At 38.8% G+C, this 7,578-nt stretch overlaps 1 pseudogene; it reads left to right on the top strand.

Moving 5' to 3' along the window:
* The window catches only part of LOC144216982 (large ribosomal subunit protein eL31 pseudogene), a 44,129-nt pseudogene extending 40,371 nt beyond the window's left edge, over nt 1–3,758 (top strand).
* Nucleotides 3,759–7,578: the final 3,820 nt, after the last annotated feature.

Raw genomic sequence — 7,578 nt, forward strand, 5'->3', positions numbered from 1 at the left:
CAAGCCACTGAGCAAACAGTTTTTAGAAGACTGTTTATGAAATGCTAATAATATAGAAGAAACTCCTCATTTCCTAGATTAAGACACCGTGGTATATATGTGAAATGATTTGTCCAAGGGCACACATCTAATAATCACAGAAATGAGATTAGAATTTAGATGTCAGACTCCGAGTCCTTTGTCTTCACCATGGTGCTTCTAAAAGATTCTGAACTGGCCATGAATGACTTGAATGATACTCAAATGCTTAACCCCTGGATCTGGAGAGTCCTAAATCCTGATTCTGGTATTCTAAGCAAGTCCATCTAGGCTTGTCAGATCATGAATAACTCAGTAAACCAGAGACTCAGCTTCCTGTACTTTCATTCTGTGAAGGATAGGTTCTGGAAATAGCCAGAATTAGACATTCTGAGTGTCACGAGCTTGATGAGCTACATATCAAAAGCTTTTTCTGATACAAAGTTACCTGTTTTCTGGGTTGCTTTCCAAAATTTTTAACCATATTGTTTGGAAATCCATTGAGTCCTGTACCTTTATGATCCAGAGTTAGATCTTTACCTAATCCTGGGTGTCTCTAAACCACAATTCAGCCCAACCCTTTGACATCTCATAAAGAAGTTCATGTAATGCTCCTCTGACTTGGCAACTTATCTGAAACATGTCTTCCATGGTATTACAATGCTTGCAAGCAAATCCTGAAATAACTCTTCTATGGATTCCTGCTGGTCAAGATAAGCATGAAACTACCTGTTTTTAGGTCTGCAAATTCAGCACAAGGCATCATTACTTGTTTTTCAGTGTGGGCCTGTATTTTGCATACTCTGCAAGATTTTATGGAGTGTATTGACAATATATTTGTTACTTGAATATATTCTACCTAAGTTTAGCTGATTATCTATCTATCTATCATCTATCCATCTATCTACCTTCCTCTTTTATTCGTATGTGACAAGTTAACATTTACTCTATTTTATTGTTATAATGCCAGTAGTGTAACTCTTGAACTCTAACCTATCAGGTGGAAGTGGCCACATCAGAAATGCTTCTTGTAAATCCCCAAAGTCAAATCTGCTGCCTCAGTGCTGGAAGAATACTTGGTGGTGATGACTTGATCAATATCTTCAGGACACTGGATCCTGGCAACATTGTTTAAAATTTTTGCATTAACTTGGCTTTAAATGTTCCAGCTTTCTTTGCTCAGTAGAGCTAATGAAAGAGAAACATTAAAAAGATGGATAAAAATTGTAGAGAAAAGTTATTTAGTACACTTCACAAACAATACATGAGACTGCAGCTTCATCTTCCTTTTATAACACATTTATTATGATCAGAACACAACCTTTTCCTGGATGTCATTTTCAGCTGATGTGTCACAGCATGAAAGAGTCTGAAAATTACATCTGCTTCCCATTCTTGGCTCGTCACAGGGCAGGAGGAATAGAAGAGCGAGGGATCTTGTGGCTGTGATTTATACATGAAGAGTAGGGGTGGTGTTAAGTCCCTAGGCCAACACTTAAATCTAAGATTATCTGGAAACTAAGCAGGCGAAGAGGAAAAAAATGACAAGTTATATTATATAAACACAGCCAGCATCAAATACATTCTGAAAGATTTCTCCAGAAATGCTATTGAAATTCAACTCAAACCTTTATTTATTTATCTGTTTGATTTTCACTGAGGCTGAGGCTAGAAGAAGCAGAAAGGCAAATAGCCCACATGGTATCTGTATTTGAGAACTACATAGAGGTAGGCAACCTAATGAAGTTCATGTGTCCAGGAGAAAATCCCCTTTGAGCCACTTCAGATCTTGGGAGATGCCAGTCTTCCTAGGTCTTGATATTAAAGTCCGCTGAGTGTGAAACTAGATCTAATTGGCAGGATAGAGCAGCAAATGACATTTTGGAGACTGGCCTAATCTGACGAACAATTAAATCACATTCCTCTGATATTTGCCTTTCCAAATATTGTCTATGCTCAAGTCAGGATGAACAGTCAAACTGTGAAAATGTATTGGTTTAGAAATTAAATGACCTCTAACATGAATTCATACAATCCCTCTGTTCACTGAGTCACCTTTCTAGAATTCTCCTTATGTCACCCGAAACCTCTTTTCCCTCTAAACCACCTACGCTCACATTCTCCCACTCTACTTCCTACCTGGCTTTCCATTTGTTGACTGACCAGAATTATTCATGCATTTTGGTGCTATTTCTGTTTCAGGGTTACCCGAGTTAATATGTATGCAGTTGTGGCTTACTTGTAGTTCTTTAGAGTTTGCGAAGTCAGAGGCAAATGCAGAAGCAAAGAGGTGTTGGAACTTCTAAGGAGACAGCAAGTTTACTGCAACCTCAAAGTAAGGAGACTTTCATGTCACTGGGGACTGGAACCAATTCCTATGAAAATGTCAAGTTGCTGGAATCAGATTCACGAAGTAACTAAGATTAAAATGCTTCAAATTATACTTTTAAAGAAATGGAAGATCAAGAGGAGAGATGTATGCAATACTGGGTGAAGAGGGGTTGTTCAAAGGTATATGTAAGGGAGTGGGTAGGAGGACTATCACAGCCTAGGTATAAACTCCAATGGCAAGATCCATTTAGCTAACAGATCAGAAGGCAACCCATGAAGGAGATTGAACAGTTAGAACTTGGGGGTCAATAATGATTGATCCAAATATAAGTGTATAAACCTACACAAATATATATGTCTGTCTATACATATATAATAGAGTAATATTAGTAATACTAGAATTACCTAGAATATCACTAAAAGAAACTGAACAGAATATATACTCAAACACACAAAAGACAAATCAAAATAGAATTCTAAAAATGTTCAGGTGACCACAGAAGAAAACAGAAGTGAAAAGCAGAGAGAGAACAAATATAAAACAAATAAATAAAAGGGTAGACTTAAGTCCTAACAAATCATTAAATGCAAATTATGTGAATACCCAATTGAAACATAATTTTGCACAGTGGCTTAAAAACATGAATCAACTCTATGCAGTCTACTAAGAAACTCACTTCAAAAACAGTGATATAGGCAGGCTGAAAATCGGAGGATGGAAAAGGAGGTATCATACAAACATAAATCAAAAGAAAGCAGGAGCAGCTATACTGTATCAGATAAAGTAGAGTTCAAAGCAAAGAAAATTGCCAAAGGCAGTGAAGGGCATTATAAAATGATGTGCCCTCTTCCTTTCTAACCAGGGCCTGGCAGAGTGCCTCCCACAGAGAAGTGTGGTAAGAAGAAAGGCCCTTCTGCCATCAATGAAGTAGTGACCAGAGAATACATCATCAATATTCACAAGCACATCCATGAAGTGAGTTTCAAGAAGTGTGTCTCTTGGACACAAAGAGATCTGGAAATTTGCCATGAAGGAGATGAGAACTCCAGACGTGTACATTCAAACCAGGGTCAACAAAGCTGTCTGAGCCAAAGAAATAAGGAACGTTCCATACTGTATCAGTGCGTAGTTGTCCAGAAAACATAACAAGTATGAAGATTCACCAAACGAGCTCTATATATTAGTTACCTGTGGACCTGTCACCATTCTTAAAAATCTACAGATAGTTAATGTGAATGAAAACTAATCAGTGTTGCCAAATGGCAGTCTGTTGGCTAACTAAAGCTTTGTTCTTTGTCTGTGGGGTTTCATTCTTGATTAGATAATAATTAGCTTATTCTTTGGTCCTCATCTATATCTTGGAGATGAGCATGAAATGGAGATTAAAAGTGACCATTTCTTAAGTCAGGCAGAGAAGGACAAATATCATATGTGCACGTATAGGAGGATTAGGAGGAACTTAATGGAGGATCATGGGGGAGAAGAAGGGGGGAAATGGTGGGGGGAAAGGGGAGAGGCAAACCATGAGAGACTCTTGAATGCTGACAAAAACTGAGGACTGATGGATGTGGTGGGGGAGGGGAGGGATGGGCCCGGAGGAGGGCACTTGTGGGGATGAGCACTGGGTGTTATATGGAAACCAACTTGATAATAAACTATTTGTAAAAACAAAACAAAAAAAAAAGTGACCATTTTTTTCATAAACACTCATGATATCATGGCCATGAAGAGCATCATACTGGTATGACGAAGTCATGGAATCAAGGAGACTGAGAACCCATGTCATTACTGGTTCTCTGGAAGGACTGGCACACTGGTATATGCTCTTTAGGTCACTATAGGCCTGGAGAAGTGGAAGGAAGCTGACAGATCTGGGGGTGGGAAGAAGTTAATAATTACAAACCATGAGCAAGCAAGAACTCTGTAAATTCAGGCCATTCCTCAGTAGATTTTTGAAAAACAAGTGAAATCTTGTCAGGAAAACAAGTGTGTACGTGTGTGTGATTGGAAGTACAGAGCAGGGTGGCAGGAATATTGGACAGAACAAGATAATATGTAAGTAATTCTACCTTGGCTTCACTCGCCCTCACAAATCGAAATGGATCCAGCTAGCCAAACTAGCTGTGATGGCTCAGCGGGTGGGCCTGTTACCAAAAACACTGCTCACACATCCTGCCCTACATGGAGTGTTCGAAAGCAATCTGAATTCTCTCCATTTTAAATTCTAATTATCCCCTGGGGAGAAATGATTATCAGTCCTCTCCTTTGTGAGAGTGGAATGCTGAGGTGAGACATCGGTAGATAGATAATATTAGTAGCAATTTTTTAAAGTTTATTTATTTATTTTGAGAGAGAGAGAGAGAGAGAATGCTGGAGAGGGGCAGAGAAAGAGGGAGAGAGAAGATCCCAAGCATGCTACATGCTGCTGTTCGAGTTCAGCTTGAACTCACAGACCGTGAGATCATGACCTGGGCTGAAATCAAGAATTAGATGCTTAACCGACCAGGTGCCCCAGTAACAAATTTTAAGTGGAAACTTAAAATACCGTCGCTTCCAACTTTCATTCCTTTTTTTTTTTTTACTGATATAGCTGACATATAGCATTGTATTAATTGTAGGTGTACAACAGTCATTTGATCTATGTATATATTACAAAATGATTACACCAGTAAGTTTAGTTAATATCCATCAACACACATAGTTAGAAAAATTTTTTCTTATGATGAGAACTTTAATGATCTACTCTCTTAGCAACTTTCCAAAGTACAAAAAAGTGTTAACTATAGTCACCACCCTGTACATTACATCCCTAGGAATTATTTTATAACTGCAAGTTCATACATTTGACCACCTTCACCCATTTCGCCCTTCTTTCTTCATTTTATTTCAGCCTTCATTTATCCTTCATTCCTAAAAGAGTTCTAACATGATCTCAGAAACAGGATAAAGTTCTTAATCTCACAGAGGGGCTAGAGAGACTCCACTATTCCTCTCTTAATTTTTAGATCTTCTCATCCTGCAAATGTTTTTATATTTACTCTTTATCAAGGATATTTTTGTTGCCCTACAAAACAAATCTGGGGATGCCTCTCTCTCAAGAGGAACACACAACCAACATTGAGAAGTAACCAGAATGGGGTTCAGGGAAAAGGGAGCATTAAGCAAGCTCCTTGGACAGCTTTTTGGCCAGGCCATGCACTAGAGGGACAATGAAGGTCATACAGGTCTAGAAGCATGATGGGAGAGCATACTGGAGACTTGGGAACAGAGTCCTAGTCAATGGCTACAGAAGGCTTTGCACGGTGGTGTGTATTGTTGGCTGTTACAGAAGGTAAATTACCTCATGGTAGCCATTTGGGAATTGAGGAATTAGAGTTCTAGGCATCCCCTTTCCACCATGAGACATACCTAATGGGGTCTATGAAGGAATGTGGGGCTACCTGTATGGAGTATACTAAGTAAGCACTGTGGTGATTTTATCTGATGTTCCTTCAATTTTCATCATAAATGGAATCTGAGGCCTCAAAGCAACAGTATTAACATATGGAGGCTAATGCAGAGAGGGGGAATGTTACTTCAGTGAAGCATCAACATATTCAAATTTTCTCAGAGACTGTAAATAGAAATTGATGGGATGGTCAAAGAGACTTCTACTGTTGATAATGCCTTCTTCTGGAGGCTGTGCTTCAGGCACATTTCCTGATGTCTCAATATCAACTGAGCATAACATTTAAAATTATGCCCTAGAGAACTGGGCAATCTCATTACTCTGCCTAGTATCCAGTTGACATTTGTGTTTGGTTCATGAGTATGGCAATGTGGAGATTATACTTGTTTGTTAGCTGAATGCTGTGAGGACCTGCCTTTCTGCTGCAGTGGAGAGATGTGTGTGTGTGTACTTAGGAAAATGTCCTCCCCTTAAGGGTCCATTCTCTCTCTCTTTCTCTCTATCCCCTGCCCATATATATGGTTTTATAAATGCCTCCAATTATAAGGTAGTTCTCCATGAATTTCTATCAAAAAGTTAAGACTTAGATGATTATTATGTAGATATACTATATAAATGATTACATCGATATATTGTGAAATAAATGACTCTTATGTAGATTAGAAGATTAGAAGCCAGGGACTTCACAAAGTTAAGCAATTTTTATTAGGTTGCACAGCTCAATTGCTTTCAAGAGGAAACATGGAGCAGATCCCAGACCTTCTGGCTCCAAGGGATTGTGTCCAACAGACATGACAATTCTATTTGCACAGAGTCTGGCACATTGTAGGTGTTCAAAATATATTGTTGGGGAAGTGAATAAATGTCTAGAAGTCTTTGGGTCATGACCTGATTACCTCATTCCTTTTTTCTTTGTTTTGATCTGCTGTGTCAGCCTAGACAGGTACTCAATTTTTCTCATGACAAAGTCCCTCAGTCACCTTTTGCCCCCTTGGGGACTTTGTATAGTTTCTCCATCAAGCTCTTTACTAGCCCTGCCAAGAAGCAAATGTTTTTATTGGAACAGCATGAAATGTGACATTACTCATAGATTCTGTCAGAAAATTAGTGGTAGTGGAAACTAGCTCAACACAGCTGGGCAAGATTACACCTCCTCCCTGGAAGAAGTAAGCTGAGGGACTGTGGGGAGTCAATGGTCTAATGATGGCTAATGGTGAGGAAATGATGGACCTGAGGCCCATAAATCAATCTGAACACAGAAATGGCTAATGAAACTCTCAGGAGATGCTTGAGCTCATCTGAGCATTGTTCACATGTATTTGTCTCTTGTTTTACCATTATTTTTTGTTGCCTAAGGGGCAGGTATGACGATTTGTATGTAGAAAATCCCAGAAAGCTAAGATACTTGCAGGTTGGCAAATAGGTGGGGAAACAGAAGGCTTGTCTTCAGGTTCCAGAGCACCAAGCACCATGATTCTTTTAGGGCCTACAATTTGTGCCTTGTTTTAGATATTTGCTCATATCAGGAATGGCTCCAGATTTTAGCCTTGGTCTAATTTTTCTTTGTGTGCAATAAACAGTGAGGTGGACTTAAGAGAGAAAGAGATTAGAATTTAGTTAAGAGCTTATGCGATTGCTTTTGCATTCTTCAGTGCAATCAATATTACTACCACTTCTGATAACCCAACATCAGTTTCACTTTTTCCTATACTTGCAAGGTTCTTTTGTTTCAAATATTTATCTTTTAGGAAGGGTCAAAAATAGAAAGTTTTGCTATAAC

Source organism: Crocuta crocuta, unplaced genomic scaffold (assembly GCF_008692635.1).
Source record: "Crocuta crocuta isolate KB4526 unplaced genomic scaffold, BGI_CrCroc_1.0 scaffold28, whole genome shotgun sequence".
Classification (NCBI taxonomy): Eukaryota; Metazoa; Chordata; class Mammalia; order Carnivora; family Hyaenidae; genus Crocuta; species Crocuta crocuta.